Source organism: Vipera ursinii (genome assembly GCF_947247035.1).
Source record: "Vipera ursinii genome assembly, chromosome: 4".
Classification (NCBI taxonomy): Eukaryota; Metazoa; Chordata; class Lepidosauria; order Squamata; family Viperidae; genus Vipera; species Vipera ursinii.
In genome coordinates this window covers 24,639,646-24,665,246 of record NC_139514.1, presented here as the reverse complement: position 1 = coordinate 24,665,246, position 25,601 = coordinate 24,639,646, and positions in this window count along the sequence as shown.

The window sequence follows — 25,601 nt, the reverse complement described above, 5'->3', positions numbered from 1 at the left end:
ATTGGAAAAGTGTTAAATATTTTACAAAAGTTAATCTTAAAGGAGAATATAACCGTTATATAAAGTATGTGATTCAAAAAGAAAATAAAGTATTTCATTCATTTGTTCATTCATTCAGCTTATGTAACCACCCATGTTATCAAGCACAACTTAGAGCAGCTCTCAAAAGTATTAAAAAAAACATCAAGCTAATATAGTAAAAATTGAGGGTGAAGGTTTGTTCTCTTTGAGCTTGTGAGTTGGTTTCCGAATGTTTTGTTACCAAGCTACGTAACATCTTCAGCGGAGTTTAGGGGATGTCAGTGTCGGTGTTCTGTTTATAAGGCTTCAGGTGTGAGTTTGTCAAGTGTACTTGTTTATATTATGTTAGCAATATAAACATTTTTTTACAAAAGTATTGATGGAGGGAGATAGCTGAGAAGTACAGAAGCAGGGAAAGCTTTTTTAAAAAAAAACAGAAATTAAAAATAGAACTAACATGAAACCAAAGACTTTAGGGATAGGGTAGAGAAAAGTAATCAGGGCTTTTTTGTCATAGAATTCTCAGAACGGAGTTCCGGAACCTTTTTTGGATGGAACCTTGTAGGGTAGGCAGGCAGGTTGTATGACATGTGTGAGTTCCGGCACCTTTTTCTTTTACAAAAAAAGCACTGAAAGTAATAATTTTACTCATCAAAATACTTAGTAATTAATTTAAAGCTTTGAAGAATTGGTCAAAGGACAAGTACATGAGTGTATTATGGCCTTCCTTCCTTTCTTCTATCTCTCATACTAGCAGCTGTTCTCTTTGGTTGAGGAGGGATCAGCCCAGATGGGGCCTCTAGACGTGTATGTGTCAACACAGCCAAAGCGATACCTCATGTTTATCAGTGAACAAAGTGACCATAGATCGGAACAGTTATAATGCTTATTTAAACAATAGTATGAATATTTCACAAATTTGGGAAGGAGAAAATTCTCAAGTATAAATCCTCAGGTTTCTGCATATTTATTTTATTTTATTGCACACTTTTAGACCCAATCCATAAAGGAGTATAGATGCTTCTCTGTTGTGCCTGATTAAGAGCCTGGAAGAACTGAATCTGGAAATTCCAGAGGCACTTCTTGGATTCCTTTTAACAAAAGGCATAAACAGATGGCAAGAGAATGGTGCACATGTCAGTGGTTGGGAAGATACTTTGTCAAACAATGCTAATTTGATTAATTTGCTTTTAGCTTCTGCAAGAGTCCTCTTTATCCGGAGTTGCTCAAAAATGTACCCCAAAGCTTACATTTCTCAACAGTTAAGATAACTGAATAGAAGGAAAAAAATAATATTATCCTAGTGCCTGACATTGATCTGAATAGCAAAACTTAGTTTTATTATTAGTGCTTTACAAGAAGATGTGTGAGGGCTGAGGGCTGCTATTATCCATTTATTTATATAATCACACTGTACTTAACCCCCCAAAAAGAAATGGGGTGAGCCAGAAAAAAACTAAACTTAATTATCTCTCTTTTACATTCCTTTGAATCCAAGGTAACTGATAGTATTTGCTCTCTATCATATGTGAAATGTTGTGTCAGTAGCTTATTTGCAAAAGGTTTCTTTGAAGCGGGAAGCCCGGTTGCAATTATTGGTTAATGTTGTAACGGCGGGAAAGTCCGGGCTGGGGATTGTATACAGTTCAAACGGCCCGAGTATATAAGCCGGAGTTATTCTGACAGTTGACAGTTGACATATGTGTATTAATAAACGTTCTTACTGTTAAACCTCACTGAGTCATTCGTCTGTCTGAACCTAACAAGTGGCGACGAAGGTGGGATCGATGGCGGACTAGTGAAGGATCGGCGACAATCAGCTGAGCGTAAGGCGGTAAAATTTAAAAATACACAGTCAACCGCTAGCGGCCGCGGCGGAATTAAACAAACCTCCGAATGGCGCAACTTGGCTCTTTGAAAGAATTCGATCCAAACTACCCAGAGGATTGGGAAGAATATGTTGGACAGGTCGAAGGGTTCTTGCTCATTAACGGTATCAGACCCCGTCCGACGAGTCACCGAAAGGATGAAACCGGAACGGGAGCTGGTTCTTCTAGCCGTGTTTATTTTCCGCATAAACAGTTGCTTAAAGACAAATGAAGTCAGCGTTGACTTCACAGCACAGTCAACGCTGTTAAATATCCGGCAGAGCCGACTCCCACCACCACACCCTCAATCACACCACCACGCCCCCACCCTACTTAAACACCGCCTCCCAAGACCCCCTCCTTTTGGCTCCCATCCCACCACCAATGCAGCCGGTAAGTTACCCCCCAGCCTAAACCTCCCTCCGTCCCCCTAGAACCCTGCCTAGGCTCCTTTGTCTCCTCACCACCCCAGACCGCTGCAATCTGCGCTCTAAACCCCTCCCCGGCCCACCGGTCGTCTCCGTCACCCCCTGACCCACTCGGGCACCCATTCTTGTCCTGCAGCTCAGGCGCAGGGCAGCCATCGCCCAGCCCACCGCACAGCTCCTTCCCGGCCTGTAAGCAGCTTCGGGGAGCCGGCTGGCTGGCTCGCGGCCTCCCCAGCTGACAGGCGGCCCGCCGCTGCGCCGTTCTCTCAAATGTCCCATTTCCCGGCCCGTCGGGGTGGTGTGGGCGTGGCCAGCCGTTTCTGGAGCCCGGCAGCATGGCAAGGAGACGAGGATGCCGGCGAACGTCCCTGCGGCCCGGTACGTTGCCTCGGGCGGTCACGAGGATGTTGGGAGGGGCCGTATGCCGAGCCAGTCCTCCGGGAGTCGACGAGCGCCGGCAGGAGGCTTCGGGCGGCTGGAGAGGGCCGTACGCTGTCCTGGCCCTCTGGAAGGCGATGGGCGCTGGCGAGAGGCTTTGGGGCCTGACGGGGCGCTCGGCAGGAGCCTGACGGTCGGGTGAGTCTCCCCGCAGCCCGTCTGAATGTCGGGCATGCCCGGCCCGACATGCCGCCCCCCCTACCAAGGGTCCTCCTGCAGACGTAGAAAACAAGGGTTTAGCATCATTCACTATGCGCACACCCCCATGTCCCCCACCCCCCGGCCTGCCAGGGTGGGCTTGGTGGAACGCCCGGATCAAACGTGGAGCATGGACATCTTCCCGTGACACCCACGTCGCCTCCTCCACCGGGTACCCTTTCCACCGAAGGAGATACTGTAGAGCACCCCTCCGCACCCTGGAGTCTAAGACCTCCTGCACCTCATACTGGCCAGCGTGAACCGGTCCGGGACCCCCCTCCCCTGCTGCCGCGGTAGCCGCTGGAGCAGGTTTCAGCAAGCTACTATGGAACACCGGGTGGACTTTACCCAAAAACTTAGGCAACCGCAGCCGTACCGTCACCGGGTTTATCACCTGCACCACCCGGAACGGCCCGAGGTATTTGGGTCCTAGCTTACGGCACGGAACCTGTAACCGTAAATACTTGGTGGACAAGTAAACCAGGTCCCCCACCCGCGGTGTAGCAAAGGGTTTTCGTTTCTTGTCCGCCTGTGCTTTGGATGCTACGGCAGACCGATCCAACGCTTCTTTCGCTGCCCCCCAGGCAGCCGTGATCTGATGCATCCAGTCAGACGGTGAGCTCGGAGATCCGTCGTCCTGGGGACACTCACTGAAGGGAACGAACTCGTGACCGGTGACCACCCGAAATGGAGAGAAGCCAGTACTACTGTGAACTGCGTTATTGTATGCAACCTCAGCAAGCGCTAACAGGTCTACCCAGTCCGTCTGCCGAAAAGAAACATAGCTCCGTAAATAGCGTTCAACAGCAGCGTTGGCTCGTTCTGCGGCCCCGTTGGTGCTGGGGTGATAAGCGGTACTCAATCCCTGGGACGAGCCAATATGTCGCAAGAACTCTCTCCAAAACCGGGCCGTGAACTGCACCCCTCTATCCGAAATCACACGCCGCGGTACTCCATGCAGTCGGTATACTTGTGTGAGGAACAACCAAGCTAGGCGACGGGCTGATGGCAACCCCTTACACGGGACAAAATGTGCCTGTTTAGAAAACAGGTCAACTACTGTCCAGATAACGGTGTGACCCTTACTCTCTGGGAGGTCCACAACGAAGTCCATGGCGATGTCCTGCCAAGGCCGAGGCCCGACAAACGGCATAACCGACGACCGGAAGAAGACTGCTGCCTTATTGACCATCAGTGGCACACCCGTGTACCGGGTTGCCGTTGGACTCTGTCAACCTATGCCGGTATCTAGCGTCTCGTACGCTGACTTACTAGCCAAATTAAAAGTACATTTTACGCCGAAAAGATCAGAACTCTATTGGAGGCGCATTTTTGAAAAACGCAATCAGAGACCGGGCGAGTCAATCACGAAATTCGTTGCTGCGGTCAGAGAAGCAGCATTACGCTGTAAATATGACAATCTTGAAATTAGGATTCGAGATAGAGTGGTGCTGGGCTTGCGAGTTGAACAGTTACAAAATCGTATTATCGCTAAGCCCACCGGCGATCTACAAGAGGTCCTTGACGAACTTTTAACTTATGAATCTACTGGAAGTCGCGACCCCCCCCCCCACAATAGCATGGCTGCTTCAGCCGAAATAAATCTAGAAAGCCGTGTGGACAGTGGGGAGGTGGATCAACAATGGGAAGCCGACATAGCCGAAGTCACCTGAAGGTTTGGGAAAATGGCGGCAAGACCCTCTCGCAGCAAAGGACCAGAACCGGGACGCCAATTTCAAACAACAGCACCGCAACGACAACCAAGAGACAACCCGACCAGACCGCGCGACAGTGACACCAGATGTGGAAGCTGCGGGGGCAACCACCCCAGAGCAACATGTAGATTCCGCTCTGCTAAGTGCAGAATGTGCGGAAAGACCGGCCACATTCAGGCCATTTTCCGGGGTCGTCCTCGCGACAATCGTCTTCACGAAATCGACGTTTGGGCTGAAGGTAAGGTAACCCCCTACTATAGTGGCAATGAGACCCCCAGATCTTTGGCATGTTACCCCAACCGCGGGGAGGTGGCGCGAGTCAACCACATAGGGAAGTCAAAAATAAACCATATTCTGAGGCCAAAATTAAAAATCGTAGTCCATCTGCAAGGAATCCCTTGCAAAATGGAAGTCGATTCTGGGGCCTCAGTATCAATAATTTCCAGTGAGACCCTTAAATATATTGAACTTAAAAGTGGCCGTAAAATTCCACTTAGTTCAACTAAAATTCAATTAGCAGATTTTCAAAAACCCCCAATAAATATTAAAGGGAAGGTCACCCTTAAAGTTAATTATAAAGGGTTTAATGGCTTTTTAGACTTATTAGTCACCGAAGGCCATAGAACTAGTTTAATTGGTCTTAATTGGTTCCCAGCCCTGGGAATTTGGGTCGGGGGAATAAATACCATTAATAATAAGACCCTCAAATCTGTCTGCGATGAATTCACAGACGTATTTGATGGGTCTTTAGGTAAATATAAAGGGCCCCCAATTAATTTTAATCTAGACCCGGCAGTAAAACCCATTAGGCTTAAGGCCCGACGAGTGCCCTTCGCCCTAAAGCAAAAAATCGAGGCCGAGCTCGATAAGCTTGTAGGCCAAGGCGTATTAGAACCGGTAGAGGGTGGCTTGTGGGAAACACCAATCGTCACACCCCTAAAACCTAATGGGGATGTGAGGATTTGTGCTGATTACAAGGCCACCCTGAACTTAGGAATGAAAAAGCATGCTTACCCGGTCCCGACGGTGAAACAGGTCCTCGCGACGATCCAGGACGGCGCCATCTTTGCCAAGCTCGACTTGGCGCAGGCGTATTTGCAACTCACTGTTTCCAGGGAAGCTGCTGAAGCTGAAACTATTGTTACCCACAAGGGGGCGTTCCGAGTCTACAGATTGCAATTTGGTATTGCAGCAGCTCCAGGTATCTTCCAGGAGGTGATGGAGAGGACTTTAAAGGGCATACCTGGTGTATGCCCTTACTTTGATGATGTCCTGATAGCTGGAAGAACTGAAGAAATTTTAGCTGAGCGTCTGGAACAGGTACTGGGGAAATTTAGAGAGGCTGGACTCAAATTAAAAAAGGAAAAATGCTGTATTGGAGTTAAATCCACTGAATTCTTAGGGTTTAGAATAGATGAAATGGGAATACACCCTACAGCTGAAAAAATTAAAGCAATTAAATTAGCCCCTGAACCTAAAAACAAGGCTGAATTACAAGCCTTTTTAGGATTAGTCAATTTCTATCACACATTCTTGCCACATAAAGCTGCTATCGCTGAACCATTACACAGACTATTAGATAGAAAAACCCCATGGCAGTGGCAAGAAAAACATAGAATCAGCTTTCAAACCTTAAAAGATATTCTATCTAGCCAATCCACGGTTACACATTTTATAGAGAACAAACCGATCTATTTAGCTTGTGATGCTTCACCTTATGGTGTGGGGGCTGTCATCAGCCACATGGATAGTCAGGGCAACCAAAAGCCAATTGCATACTATTCCAGGACGCTTACCAAAGCTGAACGGAATTATGCACAGATTGATAGAGAAGCATTAGCTATTGTGGCAGGAGTAAAAAAGTTCCATGATTACCTTTATGGTAGGAACTTTACCATATTCACTGACCACAAACCATTACTGGGACTGTTTACCACTGATAAACAGACACCCCAAATAATGTCTCCCAGGATGCTGAGGTGGTCAATTTTCCTCTCTGCATATTCATTTTCCTTGCAACATAGACCTGGTAAGGAAATGGGTCATGCGGATGCTTTTAGCAGACTACCTTTAACTAACACTGACGGTGACCCTGCGCCAGTAGGACAAATTCTGTCACTACATGAAATACCTGAATGCCCCTTAACAGCTAGAGAAATAGCTGAGGCCACTAAAAAGGACCGTATTCTCAATAGGATTATGACCTGGGTACTAGGTGGATGGCCAAGTAAAAACCCGGACCCTAACTACACTCCATATTTTAGAAGGAAAGATGAATTATCATCTCACTTGGGTTGTATATTGTGGGGTAACCGAGTTGTCATTCCTGAACTTCACAGGAATACTGTTATAACTGAATTACATGAAGGTCATCCAGGGATTGTCCGCATGAAGGCATTAGCCAGAAGTCATTTGTGGTGGCCGGGGTTAGACAAGGCAATAGAAGAGTGTGTTTCAGGGTGTTATCAGTGTCAGCGCTCTAGGCCTGAACAGGCACACGCGCACACGCATAAGTGGGAAATGGCCAGGAATCCATGGTCTCGGATTCACATTGATTTTGCGGGGCCATTTCAAGGCCTAACCTTCCTAGTTGTGGTGGACAGCTTCTCCCGGTGGTTGGAGGTTGTGCCTGTTACTTCTATGTCATCTGCTAGAACAATACAGGTTTTGAGGGGCCTCTTTGCCACTCATGGGTTACCTGATGTGATTGTATCTGATAATGGGCCCCAATTCACCTCTGCTGAATTTCAGGATTTCCTCAAGGCCAACTCGATTAGACACACAACATCGGCACCCTTCCACCCTTCCACCAACGGCTTGGCTGAACGCAATGTTAGAACCACTAAAGATGCCCTGAAGCGAATCATCCGCGGCGACTGGCACCAAAGACTTGCAGACTTCTTGCTGACTCAACACACAACCCCTTGCACGGCTACCGGGAAAAGCCCTGCGGAAATGAGGTGGGGTAGACGGCTAACCACTAAACTGGACAGGTTACACCCTGACAGACTACCCTCAAGTGCAGAACCTGACATCCCAAACAGGTCCCTCAACATTGGAGACTTAGTTTGGGCCAGAAACTATGGACCGGGGGACAAATGGGTTCCAGGGGTAGTCACTGACATAACGGGGCCGTTGTCTTACACCATTGAGGGGGAAGGGAATAGAGTAAGCAAAAGACATATTGATCAACTAAGGAAGAGGGTTCCCGAAAGTGTGTCAGTTAATGGGGGTCAAATCGAACACAGGGGTGATACTGCATCTTGGCTTAACCAACATGACTCTTCAGTTAGTGGGGGGGAAGTGGAAACTCAACCCAGGTTAGCTGTAGCAACTCCACAGCATAGTCAAATCGATTGGGAGTTGTTTACTATGGAAAGGCCAGCAGTACCTGTACAACAACAACAGCAACATCAACAACAACAACAACAACAACAGCCACAACAGCAACAACAATCAGCTATTAGAGAATCTTCAGAGCCAGTGACCCAAAATTCTAGGCCCATAACAATCAGCCAGTCTGTTAACAATGATGTAAGTTGCAAGTCCAATAGATACCCATCAAGGGTCCATAAGCCACCAAAATACTTGAGAGATTACGTCAACAAATAACATCAACTGGGGGGAAGGGGTGTTGTGTCAGTAGCTTATTTGCAAAAGGTTTCTTTGAAGCGGGAAGCCCGGTTGCAATTATTGGTTAATGTTGTAACGGCGGGAAAGTCCGGGCTGGGGATTGGATACAGTTCAAACGGCCCGAGTATATAAGCCGGAGTTATTCTGACAGTTGACAGTTGACATATGTGTATTAATAAACGTTCTTACTGTTAAACCTCACTGAGTCATTCGTCTGTCTGAACCTAACAAGAAATACTTGTCCTTTTCAGTCAAAGTATTAGAACTGGTATTAATTTTTGGAATTATTACCTGAACTTCATGCTATATATGCTACATGACTTAATATGCTGTATTAGTCCTATTTCCCAGGCTCCTTGTTTACTTATAGAATGATAACTGTACTTGTTCTTATATGGATTTTTAAAATCATCATATAGTCTGTTGACCACACTCAAATATTTGCATTGGCATATCTTCTTCTCAACTCGGCATATCTTTGTAACTCTGACATGCTCCCATGATTTGCGTGATTTGTTCAACTTTTGACAATTTTACCCCAACCCTCATTGCCTACTAGGCTGCTGCAAAGAACAAAAACAGCCCTGTCTTTGTTTTAAAGACAAATCAGATATACAATACGCCTACCTGGCCTACGCAAAACAAATTTAAGTGGCTGCTGTAAAGGGAAAGCTGCAAAGAAGTCAAACCACCTTTCCATTTTGAAGACCTTCACAGAATATTACAATAACTGAAGCCTGGATAGCTAAGGGTGGCACCTATAAGCAAGTCAGAAAGCCAACCATTTACAAGCAGACCTTCATTGCTGCAAGTGGAAAAAATCTCATTTTCTCTCTCTTTCATATATATTGTATATTACGTAGAAAATATCTGGCTCAGTAATTCAGCATAAACAATTGTAGGGGTACATAAAGGTCCAGGATTGATTTTAAAACTGTAAAGAGATCCCACAAGGAAATGCTGTGATTTTGCTGCAGTTGTGCTACTCTCAATTAATGATTACATTTAATCATGTACTTTACACAACAGAGTAACTAGAAATGGCAATTAAGGCCAATTTGCAAAAGCAAAGTTATCAAACACTTATTAAATAATTTATGAATCCAATTCGAAATGTTTTTAATGCAAGATTTTTAAGTGAAGGTCATTGCAAATTTAAAACTGAGATAACTTTGCACCAATCTATCAAAAAGTGATATCAGAAAGAACAAATACTTGAAAATATTATAAAAAGGTTATAATAAGTAGTTAATAATAGCAATTATTAAATGATAGTTTCATTTAAAGTATTTTCTATAAACTACTAAAATTCTCATTGTGGGTAAACCCCTCAGGTAAACCAGACAGAAAGATGATACGGTGAACTAATTCTACTTTATCATAAGGCTACACTAAATGAATCTTACAAGTTTGAAAATACGAACTTTGTATCACCACTTTTAACTGCTTAATTTATTAGGGTAGGTACTTCATAATTTTTTTTTCTCTGTCCATTAAGCCAATTAATGCTATTTCTTAAGCAGTATCTTTCTCCCCAAGATATCCACACATTCCATTATGTTTATTTGTTTGCACCCTGAAGTTAGCCCAGATGATGCATTATACCTCAGCAATTTTTGAATCTGCTACTTTAAAGAATGCATAAAACATCCAAGACCCACTATTCCAGTGGAATTGAAATTTCCAGGATGATCAAGCGAGTTTTATTCATAAAGTTGTGACTGTTGCAGCATCCCAGAGTTATGTGATCATGATTTCTGACAACAAATTTAATGTTTATTCTGGTCACATGTTCAAAGGATGACCCAACACGTCACAAGGTTGTTTAGTTGCAAATAGAAATGCATGTTCTCTCATATACAAGCAGTGATTAGCTTTACATATTGTATCATGCTAAGTTATGATTAGTGTCTCTTAATGAGTCCAGCACTTAGGGTTTGTAAAATATAGTTATTTTTTACTGTGTGACCCTAACCAAGTTTTGTTTTAGTATGATATGAGAACCCATTTGTTTAGTACACTTCTCAATCTTTGTCAATGTTTTCCATAACTTTGATTATACCAAGTGGATAAAAAAAATAGAATAGTCTTTCCCGATTAATCAGTGCTCATATTAGCTGAGAGCACTGAAATCTGAGCTCAACAGAAGATCATTAGATCAGGAAAGCCTGAGACAGAGAGGCATTTTTTATCCAGAAAAAACTACATCAGAGGATAGAATGGAAATTTGGTTGAAAAAAGACCAAGCGGTACAGAAATATAACTATTATGATTCTATCACAAACTCTTTGTTAAAATCTGTCTTAAATAGAGAATGACAATTATTTATAAATGTTGCTATTAACAAACTGTCCTCTTTTATTTTTCCCATCCCACGCTTTTTTTTTCAGCCTTTTGCTGGTTATTTCTTTCTGCATTTAGAATAACAGTTCTTATCCCAAAAGGAAAGAACTTGGGTGTTTCAGATATAATATAGCTACAAAATCTAGACAATTTTGCACCCCATACCAGGTAACCCTAGTTATAATGATGCCTTCATCATAAGGAATACACTTTATTGAAAGTGAGATGGGAAAATTTATCAGGCTTATTTTTTTTATTTGTGAAAAAGTTGCATGAACCAATTGTCTCAAGGCTCAGTAGACAGACTAAGTATAGTATTGATAATTAAATGATATATTTAACTCTAAGAAAATTTAATGGCATGAAATAAGAATATATTCCAATATACGGACAATGGCAGAGAAATATAGTGTTACATGAAAGTTTAAAACATTCAGTATTTTTAAGATGTCCATTTTGGAAACAAAGATAAATTCAACTTCTACTGTATTCATCTTCTAAATTAGTCTGGAGTTGGGAAGAAAATTAAAATTAAAATTTACTGCCATTGCAACTCTCTGAATTTAAACATTGTTAGACCATAACTGTTTTTATCCATGGTTTAAGGAAATCATAATTATTTGCACATCAATTAAGCTGTAAACCCTAGTTCAGACATGTCAAACTCGTGATGTTGCGCAACGTATTGGAACTTTTTCCCCATTGCTGGCAATGGGTTGGGCGTGGTTTCCTCGTGATGCGTCCAGCCCATGGGCTGGCAGTTTGACACCCCTGCCCTAGTTAATGAATCAAAATAGCTTGGTTTTTCTCCCTTATGATTTTGGCCCATCCAGTATTTCTTTCAAGCCTATTACTATTAGCATGTGGCCCAAACATTTTAATTCTGAGGGAATGCAGCATTGAGGGGAGATTACTGGCTTTAACTCAGTTGAATGCAGTGTTAGAAAAGCTCATGCTTTCTATTTCTCTCAGAAATGCTGTGGTAAAGACCTTGCAAACTGGTACAGACCTGTAAAGCAAGTTCCCACTGAAGGAACTCACTTAAACTTAACATCAAGGATTATAATTTCTTGAAGGGTCCTTTTTTTAATACATCTCTTTGAAGCAAGACAGTGGCGTGATTCAAATATGTGAACAACTGGTTCTATGTGTGGATGCCACTTCTGGTAATCCATTCTGGGCCTGGGCAACAAAAAATTAGCTACCAGTTCTGCCGAAGTGGTGCGAAGCGGCTGAATCCCACCACTGGTACTGTCTTTTTAGATGATTCATCAAAAATAATGTTTCTTTTTATATCCCATTTCCCTGATATTTATTTTATTTTACTTTTTTATTTTAATTCCATTTATATCCCGCCCTTCTCCGAACACTCAGGGCGGCTTACAAGCTTAGCAGTAGCCTTCATTCTATGTATATGCCTGCTTATTAGGGCTTTCATACACCCCCCAAGCGGCATTATTACAAAGTCAGCTTAATTGCCCCCAACAAACTGGGTCCTCATTTTACCTACCTCAGAAGGATGGAAGGCTGAGTCAACCTTGAGCCTGGTAGGATGCGAACCTGCACTAATTGCAGGCAGCTGGTGTTACTTAAGGAGGCATTAGCCCACTGCTCCACCAAGGCTCCTCTCAAGAAGGCAAGCATTCTGTGTGCTTTAGCAATACATCACAACAGGTGCTTCTGGGACTTGGTTACACTGATTACCCATCTGTTGAGAATTCAGTACATTCCCTCTTCATTATATATTTACTGTGGGGATACTTATTCTTTCAATTACTATTTGGTTGTTCCCCCATGTGGTTTCAGTCATTTCATAAAAATGCTAAATCTTTTGTCTTGGACATAGATATTTCCAAGGTTTGAACAGCAGCAATGTGTAAAATTAAATTTTGTTTCTCATGACTACATCAGCAGATGTGCAATGTCTAGGGAAACAAAAAATCATTATCTATATAAATATAAGTTCCCAATAAGTGCAGTTCTTTCCAAACTCTACAGATGTTGGTGGATTTTGCATGTGCACATATTAGAAGAAACGAGAAGAAAAGAGAAGTACAGTATATGCAGTGCTAACAAACAAGACATTATCTCTCAATAGAAAATTATTTGCAGCTAAATTGAATTTTTCTATTAAGCTTCTTCAAGTATTATATGATGCATCCTAAGAAATATCAAGGCATTTTTTATTGCTTCAGTTCACAAGAAAAGACAGCTTTTTAAAGTCAGATCATTATTGAATTATACATTTTGCTCTCAGCTTTTTTATGTGTGAAAACTTATCTGTGAAGGAATAACATTTCACAGAATTTGAATATTGATAAGGAAATAAGAATATAGTTAAACTTAGTGAACTAAATAAAGACATTATTGGCTTGCAAAAAAGCATTTTTAAAAGTCTGATGATTTTTCTTCTTCCCCTCTCTTCATCTTCATCATTTTAATCAGGCATAGATTATTCTGGAATGTCAAGAGATACAATGTGCCTTCACAGATGATCTCCACTCCAGTTCTCATCACTAGTTATAAATACTTTCTTAGCTTTTGATAAGGAATAATTACTACCCCTAAACAACAGAATTCTCAACCTTCCTTTGATAAATGGAAGGTTGTTGTGCTACTAGTGTTTAGGTGCATGTAATATTGAATGGACATTATAGTAGTTCAACCTAGGTGTTGGTCAATAATGTCTTGTCGATCATGTAATCCTGGATTGGTTCTTTATGGCTCTCAAAAATCTTGCTTATTTACAGTTCCCAATATCTTCAAAATGAGTCGTGGTGGCTCCTTTGCTATAATTGAATTACATTGGAGGACTACACTTTCTTCCTAGGCTCTTGATAATCTGGGCTTCATATATACTACAGAAGTTTTACCTTCAATTTGGTTGGCAACCCATGCTGGGCTTGCCTTACATGGGATCACAGAAGCCTTGCTGCCAAAAAGAACGTTTGTTTCTTTGCTAGTCATGGGATGAGAAATTGCAGATGTTATAAACAGAAGCTGAAAAATTCAGAAAAGGAATGGATGCAACTTGTGCAATCAATTCTTTCCCAACGTTTACAGTGCAGATCATAGATTATACAGAGATGTTTAACCAAACTACAGGTTTAACCAGAAATGTATCTTTGTCAAGCAGATGCCTGCCCAGAATGACTATAGCAGCAGTGAGATATGCTTTTTAAAGAAGAATGGATGAGAAGGGTTCATCAGTTTTTCCCACTTTCCTACCCTCAGTTATCTTCAGAAAATCTTTCCTTGAATAAGGTTAGAAAAATCTCATGCACTTAGGCATCTTCATAAATATGCAATTGATGACATTCTTCTTTGTGTGGCAAATATGCTGAGTTTTAAAACTAAAAAATTGGGAACCATCATAATTGGGGGATATATTTCACTCTGAAAGTGCGTATTTAAGAATGTCAGAATGAACACAAAACCAAGTCAGAACATTACAACAAGCCATACAATACCTGCCATTGAGTATGGAGTGAGTATGGATATGGTTTCTTATAAGGAACTACTTAGATTGCAAGGGAATGATTGGCAACTTAAATCATTAGAGGAGTTAAGACAAGAAAACATAAGTTACTCTTGGTTTCAATATACCCAACTGAAAGCTAGGTGGAAGTCAGATCAAAAGGTTGGCATCACAATTACAGATCAAAATTTAGTAAAACAAATTAGAGATTTAAATTGTGCACATATAAAGAGGATATATAATGCTTTAATTAAATTGGATTCGGAAACGGAACTGGTTAAAGACTGTATGATAAAGTGGGCACAAAATATTCAGGAACCAATTTCGTTGGACACCTGGGAGATAATTTGGGTCAGAAATGTTAAATTTACTCAGGCTCAAAATTTAAGAGAAAATTTTTATAAAATGTTTTATAGATGGCATCTGGATCCCAAGAAGTTGTCTAACATGTATCCTAATTTACAGTCTAAATGTTGGAGATGTGGTAGTTTAGAAGCTACCTATTTTCACATGTGGTGGACTTGTAGAAATATAAAAGCTTTTTTGATCAAAATTTGGTGGAACATTCAAAAGATTTTTAAGAGAAAGATAAAGTTTTCTCCGCAATTGTTTTTATTGGGTATTGTGGTAGATTGTGATGTTAAAGAAACTAACTTGATGTTGAACATGATAACAGCAGCACGGTTACTGGTGGGACAATATTGGAAGAAGGATAGTTTGCCCACTATAGAAGAATGGGTGTTTAAAGTTTCGAATCTTGAAGAAATGTCTAAGATTTCTGCTTATTTGAAAGATCATTCACAGGAAAGATATATTTCAGTTTGGAGGAGATGGATAAATTATATTCAGAACAAATATGGGACTAAAAAGTTCCATTTAGCTTATGAGTAGATTTTAGTGGGATATTGTTATTGGTACTTTGTAGTTGTGTTAAAGGGGAGTTAAAGCACATTATGAATTTGGTTAATTGTATATTATGCATAATTTTTATTTAGAATATGATTATTGTAACTATAATCCTGTATTTAGCTCTGGGAAGTGGGGGGGAAGTGGGCGGGTTTGGGGTGGGAGGGATTTGGGGATATATTGTAAAATTTTGTTTTTGTAAAACTCTTTAATAAAAAAAAATACCTGCCCCCGACCTTCGCTCATTTCGCAGGGATTTGAAAACTTGGCTTTTTGAGCTGTCTGGCCCAGACTGAGGGGTTTTAATTATTTATTAATGGGGTTTTAGTTTAAATTCAGGGACTTAATTTAATTTTAGTTTTAATCGATTTTAACTTTGTATGTATGTATTTTTAATTTTTCCCTGTAAACCGCCCTGAGTCCTACGGGAATAGGGCGGTATACAAGTTTAAATAATAAATAAATAAATAAATAAATAAATAAATAAATAAATAAATAAATAAATAAATAATAATTGGCAGGTGGGACCACAAGTCATTTACTTTTCTTATTGGTGTGTCTTTTTGAAAGACCAACCTACTAGATAGTATTCCTCAGATGACACAATGGTTCTACTCATCTGAGAATTGTTGTCAGGTCCCCAAATCCTTATTGTTTTCCTTGCATATCTTGTGCTTTTGTTTTGGGGCCTGCCATTCTGCTGAGGGAAGGGGGGATATTTGATTTTGCTTGGGATAACTTTCGCTTTCTGTTTTTCTTCTCCCATCTCTATACACTTGAGAAAGGAATGTGTCTCCCTTATCAGGGAGATGGTTACAGAGAAACAAAACTGAAGAAGACCTTGAGATGTGTACCAATTGTGCCAGTTACCCGCACATCGTGCCACCTGTAGATTGGCTGGATTTCAAGTGGACATTATGACTTTGGTGGGAGGAGGAATATTGCTAGTTTAACTATACCATTTAAGCGGGATCTTCCCCAGATCTCACCTTGACTTCCTTACTGTCATTAACCCCTAATAAAAGTTTCCTTTTGAGACAATGCCTGTTTCAAGAGTTCTGCTTTCTTGGGTGGTTAGCTGAGGTGGGTCCTTACAATTTTACCCCTTTCACATTAAGAGCTATCTAGCAGATTCAGTTCAGGATGTGAAATATTAAATCACATATCACAATGTATACTGGATATCCCCCATCAGGAATTTAGCACACAGATTTTATTGTATCATAGCTGTCTGGAAAGCACCAAGTTACAAAACACAAAAAGAAAATAAATTGGTGAAGATTGATATGTAGATATATAACCAATGGCCAGAATGCATTATCTTTACTATAAATGAAAAGATTGCTGTAATTATTAATGTACTGAAATCAAGTACAATATTTATACATTGTGTTAAGGCATATTAAGATTTATTTGTTTTTTGGCTCAGCATCTTCTATGAATCCTGCCTTTGTAGTTTACGACTTAATGCCGTATGTAAAACCAGCCAAATATGTACAGTATTTGAAGGCACTGGCTTGTTCCAACCTGAAAATGGAAACTTTACATTTCCAATCTTGATAGTAAAAGAGAAGAAAAGGGGAATAGGGAGCATATAAGGCTGAAACTCACCATGACATATTTTGGAAGCCCATACATTAAAATCCATATGTAGAATAACAGTCTTGTGCTGGTTCCAGCATATCAGATCAAATATATTTACACTGGTATTCTTTCTATGAATTAAGATATTACGAGCATTTGACGATGCTGGAGTAGTTCATCTTTTTTCAAATCTTGCTTTTCCTGAGCTCTTACATTTCTGCTCTGTGGCGAGATTTATAACCATCATAAAGGGCTCTTATGTAAGTCTGACTTATGTTGTCACAGACACCAGAATGTTGCAGGAATTCTGAAGCCATCACTTGACTTTTTTACTCAGGCTCTCAAATAGCCTCCAGATGAACAGTGATAGCTGCCATGATTTGGTTCTCTTCCCCATGTTATATAAAACTGCTGCGAGAAGCCATATATTGATTTAGGATACTCTTATTCAGAACTCTAAGGGTACCATTTCCACCCCAATCTGGGCCCATGATATACCAGTAGAGACTGAACTGCATGGGGAGAAACAAGTTCAAACCAAATTCAACCAAGGTAAAGATGTCATTCATCCATGAACATCTTGCATGTCTGGAACATTGATCTTGGTAGTTGCTTTAGATGAATTCACATTCTAATGAAGGACTTGATTAGTGACTGGAGAAATTTTTCAAATTGAAACTCCTGTTTGACATCAGATGGAAGCCATGGCTGGGGAGTCCTTTTGCTAGCTTCTACTCCCTTCCTGGACAGGATTTGGCAAAGGTAAATCAGGCTGTGATCAATACAAGATTGGAAATGGTGGGGGTGTCTTTGAAGAGAACCTGCAGGTGTAATTGTTAAAGAATGAACAGACAAATTCCTAGCCCAGAAACCTGTTTAGTAAAGTCATCCTCATTTTATACTGATTACCAGTAGGCTTCTGAGCCCAATTTAAAGTGCTGGTTAAAACTATATACAGTGTGGTGCAGGTTATACAAAGTAGCACTTCACCAAAATTGACTGCTTATCTGGTCCAGCCGCCAAGAGAAATCTTATTGAATTTCCACCCACCCTACCATGAAATAAAAGTGGTACTGATCAGAAGAAAATTCACATTGTTACTATGGAATATGTTTCCCTCAGAGATGTATATAAACCTTATTCTTTCAACTCTTCGAAAGATACTTAAAACTAGTCTCAGCAGGATAAAATCTCTATAAGCAACAATATAGTTTTCCTTCTGTTTGTTTTTAACTGATTACTACTTTTAAAGTGTCCACTGACTGTGGATTGGAGTGGTTTATAAATGCTGCCAAAAAAATAACAAAGCAATCATATTTTATCATTAAATTTTGCTGCCTTAGAGGTTAGGCACCACAGTCTGTCCCATCAGCCAAAGATGCATGACATCACTACTAACTGAGCTAAACTCTGACCTAGGTTAGAGAGCCAAAGGAAGTATGGTCAGGAAGTGAAGCGTTTGTGAGTCATGTCATGGGAATATGTGTAGCGAGCCATTCTTGATAAAGTTCAGCCAAACCACAGTGTTGATGTTGGACGATTTGCCGTGGGAACTATACGTACAATCCTGACCCTTAGCATTTTATTTTTATTTACACGCATGGTAACATGGTTTTCTTAGATGATTCTCTTTTTTTTCATTTCCTTAGATTTTATTTATTTAAGTATTATTATTAAAACAAAGGGTCCTAAGGACTATAATGGCCTATATACCAGGAGAATCAACAATTTCCAGAGATCTTCTACTGTAAATATATTTTTGCCAGAAAGCCTAGTTTTGTGATCATTGATTCTTGGTGAGCTCAAATCTTCATGTTCTTTGTCAATCTTTGCAATTAAATACACATGGCTCTGTTTTGAACTATTTGTATTTGTAGCATTGATTTTAAGTGTCCAAGTTCAATTAGGATTTTTTTGTATTTTTGTATTTTGGTTTACTATATTTCTCTAACTTCATTAACTCCACAAATTAATCAAACATTCTACTGTCTAATCCAATACTATGCAGAGTGCAGTATAATCAAAAAGTAAATGTAATTATTTTTATTTTATTTATTTGACAAATTTGTATTTCATTGTTCCTCTTAAGAACTGAAAGTGGCATGCATATTACTCCTTCCTCAATTTTCTTTCCTCACAAGAACAGCCAGGAAAGTAAGCTGGGCTGAGAGAGAGCAACTATCACAAAGTCACCCCTTGTGAATTTCTATGGCTGAGAGTGGTTTTGAACCTGGATTTCCTCAATATTCGTTCCAAATGGGACAGGGACATAAATTTTACTATCATTTCACATTGCAGACCACTGGTTTATTACTAAAACACTGTATTCTTCAAATACCATTGTTATTGAATCACATCATACAGGACTGCATATTTATATAGGCTTTATTTTGCTGATTCACACTTCACACTGAAGAAACTATTGACTGAATTAATGTAATGTCCTAAGGCTAAGCCAATATGTGTGTGTGGGTGGGGTGTTGGCTTTTCATGTTATGGAGACAGCCATTGAGGTTTGTAAAGGTCAGTTTGTGTTTTTTAGATGTTGTATAATTACATCTAATAACTAGCAGATGAAATTTGAAGTTTGTGGCACCCCACATGATACCTCTGTACAGTCTAAAATCAAATTAACTTTATCTATAATAGGGGCCACATGCAGTATTTTAGTCATAAGGCAGCTTTTTGCTCCAAATGTCTTGGGTATAGGCTTAAGAGTTTCTTCAAAAATTGTGCTGCTGAATTTTAATTAACAGAGGATGCATGTTGAATGAGTTTATATTAAAAGGATTATACATGTGTTGCATAGACAATAACATTGTTCAATGATTGGGATAAATGTGAGTGAATATATTAAAACAAGTGTTACAAAAATAGTGTAAGTTCAGGGTCACGAATGGAAGAATCAAAAAAGTCAGGATGACAGCTCAAATACACATTTGAACTCTAGTCCTTTCTTCTGTGTGTCACAATGGAAAGAGGGAGACTGATTATCTTGACTTTTTGACCCCACACCCTCTGGGGGAAAAACTTCTTCCTTATCTAAATTGCAGAAAGATTGTAACATTTTTGTTCTGGTTGTTTATTCTCAAAGCCATAAAATTAAGGCTACAGCATTTGGGCTCACCAAATCCAAACCACAATAACATGGCAGAAATTTTTACATCTTGTGTGGTGATCTAAAACTTTGCAGTTCACATAAGGTAAATCTATAAAACTATTATTTGTGCAGTGAATTTTATTGTGGGGCGGGGGGGAGGAAATCAAATCAAAGTCTTTTGAATTCAGTGGAATTTACTTCCAGCCAAGCATTTGTAGGTAATAATCTTGATTATTTATAGCATAAATTCAGACTCAGTCAGACTTTTTGTCTTATTATTTTGCTCAAAGCAATATGCCTTTAAAATTCTGATACAGACATTAAGTCTGACTTTTTGATGCCTTCTTCGCAGTAAGCATCTTTTAAATCAAGAACCACCTAGTGAATCAGGTATTTTGATATCACCCCTCTTCATTTTTCAGTTGGATGCATAATGCTAATTTATAACTGGTATGTTTGTTTCCAGTTTGACATGATGGGTGAACTCAAGCATGATTTATAGTAGTAATGTGTGAGTTGTTTGTAGCATATTTACTCAAAAGGAACATGATCATGAATTTAAGATACTCCTCCCATAAAAAGAAGAATTGTGTGGATGGGGAGTGTATGCGCTCATAAATATGTATGGATAGCCACAATGAAGAAGGAGTGGCAAAATGTGTATAATAACACATTTTTATTCTTGTGTCCTGGCATATGTACGTTGTCCCTTTAAGCTAATGATATCCAAAGATAAGGTGCAGGTTGTGTATAATCTGTTGTTCCTGTGCTACCCATTACATCTGAGGCACAGTCTTCTGATCAGTAGTAGATGGAATCAGAGAGGTCCTTATTGACCATCTCAGGTATATGGAGGCACAGCTCCTCTTTCACCATTCTTATTCAGCTTTTGCCCTCCTAAAATGGTGGCCACAATAGCACAGGAAACCCGAAGAAAATTATATTCAAGGCTTCAAATAGCATAATAATGTAATGTTGCAGAAGTGACAGAGCACGCAGGTGAAATTGTCTATGTGGCATAATGCAGCAGTGAAATTATGGAACAAACCATTAAGCATGAGAGGATGGGACCACCATCCCCACTGTTAGCAAACAAAGAAAAGAAAAGGGAGATAAATGTGAAATAAAAATTCTGCTTGTAACTCTGCAGAAACTATTCCCATTGGTAGTGCCCAGAATGTGTAGTGCCATGGTAACAGTGATAGCACTTGTTGGGGTTAAAAAACTCATCCTTTATATTTAATCATATAAATGCTTCCATGTGGTTATTTTGTTGAATGATTGATTGATTTATATTAAAGTTATATACCCATAGTGCTTAGAGGTGACACTAAGCAGCTAGATTTATACCATACCTTTTTTCCAAGAGTTCAAGACAGCAAAGATAGCACTTCTTCCTTCATTTTATTCCACAAAAAGGCAGATTTGGTTGAGAAAGATTGATCATCTGACTCTCCCATGTCCTAATCCAATATGTTAGCAATTGTACTATGTTGCTTCTCTTGACAACAGCATATAAATTGTTTGCTGTTGCCTTTTTTCCAGGATGTTCTTAGATCTCCCAGTATAAGCTGAAATGTCCTGGTGGTCTTCCATCCAAATATTAATCAAATACCACCCACTTTAGCTTTTTCAAAACTAATCAAGGTTGTTAGGGACTGTCCCCTCTTTAACATACTCATAATTTGTGAGTTCTGTATACGTATTTATCTGTCTGACCAGGCATCAAAAGAATATGGCTGGTACTGATCTTATAATGTTAATTTGTAAGAGCTGAGGATGAAAGGAGCTTATCTAAAAAACAGTCGTTGAAACCCCGCAAATATTCTGCATGCCTTCTACAGTATATCCATTTTTAAAAAGGGCTTTAAATCTCTCATCTTGCCAAGACTTGCTGTGCTAAATGTATCTAGGAAAAAAGTGGATGGTTCATTTAATTTGCATAAAGTAGATTTGATTTTTTAAAGCAAAGGAGAAAATACAGTGTTTCCTTAGAAATGGTTTTTAAATTGCCTCTGTCATTTTTCAGATACACATCTTTGTTAAAATGAACCAGCTCAGTACCTTTTGCTCCCTCGGGAAGCAGCTGGTGACTGAATAATTTTATAGCACTCTGCAATGCAGATAAACGTTCCTTTCTTTCTACCGCTTTTTTTTTTAAGCGCAGCCAAACAACCTTGCTGAGAAACATTCAAGAGCCCTTCTAGGTATTCATCAGTGTTTGCATTCTAGGCAGGCACAGGACAACTCTGATTTGTTTTGTGAGATTACATGCTTTAAGCAATTGATGTGATGGTTATGAAAATAGACTGGAAGCATCCAGAATCTCTATGGGTAACCTTTTTGCAAGGCTAATGCTCATATGCAGGTTGAATATTTTGAAAGTAATAACATGAGAAGAATGCCATAAACAACTTGCATTTTGCATCTCGAGGACCTTAAGTCACTCATTGATGTTTTAAACTGCTAATTTATCTAAATAGAAAGTATTTATTGTTATTGTGGTTGGTCACATAGTCAGGTAGATGTTTAGACTGGATTGGGCATTTTTGTCTGTTGATTGAGTTCTTCCTAAGGATCTAGGATTGGCAAATGTTGTTTATTATTCCTATAATAAAGGTCAAGAGATCATTAGATAAAGAGGCCACATCCCTGAAGATACATGTGTTTTGGCTGGATTTGTATATTACATTAAGGCAGTGCTGAGTCACTTTGTGTGGATTCGCACAAAGCAAATAAATTATGGCTTAGTGTGATATTTGAATCTAACTGATATTCTTATACGTACTACTTATGATCCAGCAGTTGTAATCAGATGCAGCTTTCATCATCTTCTGTGGAGCCACAAGAGAATGAGAACAGTGGGACCAATCACTGCATTTCAACCCAGCATGGTTGAATAATCCAGCATGGGTTGAAATTAAAAAAAGCAGAATCAGATTGAATATTAGGAGGAATAAGAATTGCCGAGCAATGGAACAAAAACACTGGTAGACTTGTCCTCAGAGGAGGTTTTCAGATAGAGGCTGGATGATTATCTGCTGGGGGTGGTTTAGATCAGGGGTCTCCAACCTTGGCAACTTTAAGACTTATGGACTTCAACTCCCAGAATTCCTCAGCCAGCACTTGAAGTCCACAAGTCTTAAAGTTGCCAAGGTTGAGGAGCCCTGGTTTAGATGGTTCTTGGGCTGAGTAGGGGTTTGGACTGGGTGATGTTTAAAATTCCTTCCAGCTCATACATACTATAAAAATGTGGTCAAGACAAGTAATACATATGAGATTCAAAATTGTAGCACTATATGTAAAAAAAAAATCAACCCTAGGAAGGAATTGACTGATTAAATGTTTCACTTTGTACCATGTGCTACTCCAAAGTAGCTACCATATTAGCTTCAATGAGGAAAGGTTATTTGTTTAAAGATTTAATGCACATGTTTTCCATTATGTGACCAGCTAGCAGTTTTGGAGAAGAATCTCACATGAGATTTAGTTCATGCTGCTGTCAGAATATAATCTGTGTGTGAAAAAGCACCTAAAAGTCCCTATAAATTGCTATGATTCCCATCCTAGAAGCAAAGCTAAAATATATATCTAGTAGATACATGAAGTTGGAGAATCAGCATAGCATTCTATTACTGTTAAGGCATAGCTTTACACCATCCTGCACTGTTGCTTAATCTCAGCAGTAAATTAAATATTATGCATTCTGTACATGTTTTTAAAAAATACATTTTAAAACCTGCTGTGCCTCATATTTTCTACTGACAATGGGGAAAGCTTTCTCTCAAGACTAATATCAACAGAGAAGTCAGGACTAACCTCTTACCTAACCATCAAGTCACCTTATCATCCCATCACATACCTGCAAGTGACATTTAACTCTTTGACCCCATACTAATTCCCCCAATTTAAATATTGTCTTTCCACTGGCTCTAGTTTGATTTTCAAGATTTTGGAAAAAATTGACCATCCAGAACAACTGAATTCAAAGTGGAAGGCAGCTATTGTTGTTGCTTTTCTATTATTTGAATAAATCAGGTGGCAAATGGGCTCATTATTTTAATGCATAGCCCTGTGCTGCTTATTTTAATCACATCTAGGAAAATTAAGAGTTGCATTGAATCCTGTGCTTATCTCTAAATACCAGAAAACAAATATAGCTGCATAGCTGTATGTATATATATATATATATATATATATATATATATATATATATATATATATATATATATATATATATATATATATATATATATATATATATATAAAACTCAAAACTACAGGTGTCCTGTCATCATCTTCCCTCGTCACTTGACTAAGACCTGTGCAAATATGCCAACTGGATAGCAGGACCTAGCTGACCTTAGCCAGAGCTGGACTGATCTCCCCTTGACCTAAATGCCTAGGCCCTAGGGCAGGGGTAGGCAACCTTGGCTCTTTTATGACTCGTGGACTTCAACTCCCAGAATTCCATGAGTCATAAAAGAGCCAAGGTTGCCTACCCCTGCCCTAGGGGAACAACCAAGTCTTCAATGCCGTATGAAAGGCTAACAGGATTGAGGTCATCTGAATCTCCATTGGAATGCTGCCACTGAGAAGACTTGACTCCAGGGTCAAACAAGATGATACTGTGTAATAGAAGGGGCCTGCAGCATGCCCTCTCCACTATCTTGGTGGAGCAGAATAGGAAAAATATAATCCTGCAAGCAGCTTGTCTCTATTGCCATGGAGGGCATTAGGAGCTGTCAAGATTCAGAATCAGAATTTATGTAGGGCTGCCATCTTGAGAGCAGTAGTTCGAAAGCGCAGGATGTTCGAATTCTTTGGGTTTCATTTTTCATTTTACTTTGCTTTATGATGCCATGATCTCTTGATATGAACTTGATGGTGATGTAAAGTCCTGTTTTATACCCAATATGTGGTTTGATACAGTCAATGGGTTTTGACCTTAGAACGCTTTCATTGACAGACTGACTTCTTTTTTTAGATATTAGTTTAGGCAAATTTAGTTTAGTTTTGTCAAAGCTAAATGGTTTGCTAACTTAGAACACTAATTCTTTTCTCTTTTAACAGATTCTGCCTCGGGTGTTGGACAGGGGAAAAGCAGGTAAGAAGCACTGATGCAGTGAGGATATCCTTTGTTGAACAATTCTTAGGAAAATTGACAGTTTATTTTGACAACCTGAAAAGCGCTCTGAAAATCAGCCTACAAGGGATATAAGAGGTAATTTGGAGCACTGGTTTTGAAATAACGGATGAAGTTTATCAAAGCAACTCTTGTACTTAGTTATTTTGATAATGGGAAAGAATAATTTGGCTATGTTTTGCCAGAGAGAAACACATTTTGGGCTACTGCTTTCATGTTTCTCAGCCCTTACAAGAAGACTTGGTTCAGTTCACCTAGATTGTAATTATTTATTTTTGAAATATATATACACTAATCATGTGATTGGCTTGATTTTGGCACACTGGGTGAACCCAGCCAATTATAGTTAATTAAGTCAAATCACAAACTTTAGTAGCCATTGTTTACAAAAAGTAAATGTCTCTTTCTCCAAGGATTCACAGCTATTTCTTCTTCCAGCTTCATCTATTAATCATAAGTCAGAAAAGTAGGGATAGGAAATATTTGACAGCAAAGAATAATTTGCCAATATCCTTAAGAGTTTTTGGAAGAAAACCTATCCAGTATATCATGGCATAAAGTGCCAGGAATAAATAACCTTAAAACAATCCTGCCGTAGCAATGAAAGAAAACTGAATATTTAGTTTCTAAAAACTACTTGTAATTCATGGGCTGTTGTTCAAAGACCATAGATTGATAGCACCTAAAAATGACATGAAACGTATATCAGAAAATAAATGTGAGAGACACTATGGACGTGAAAA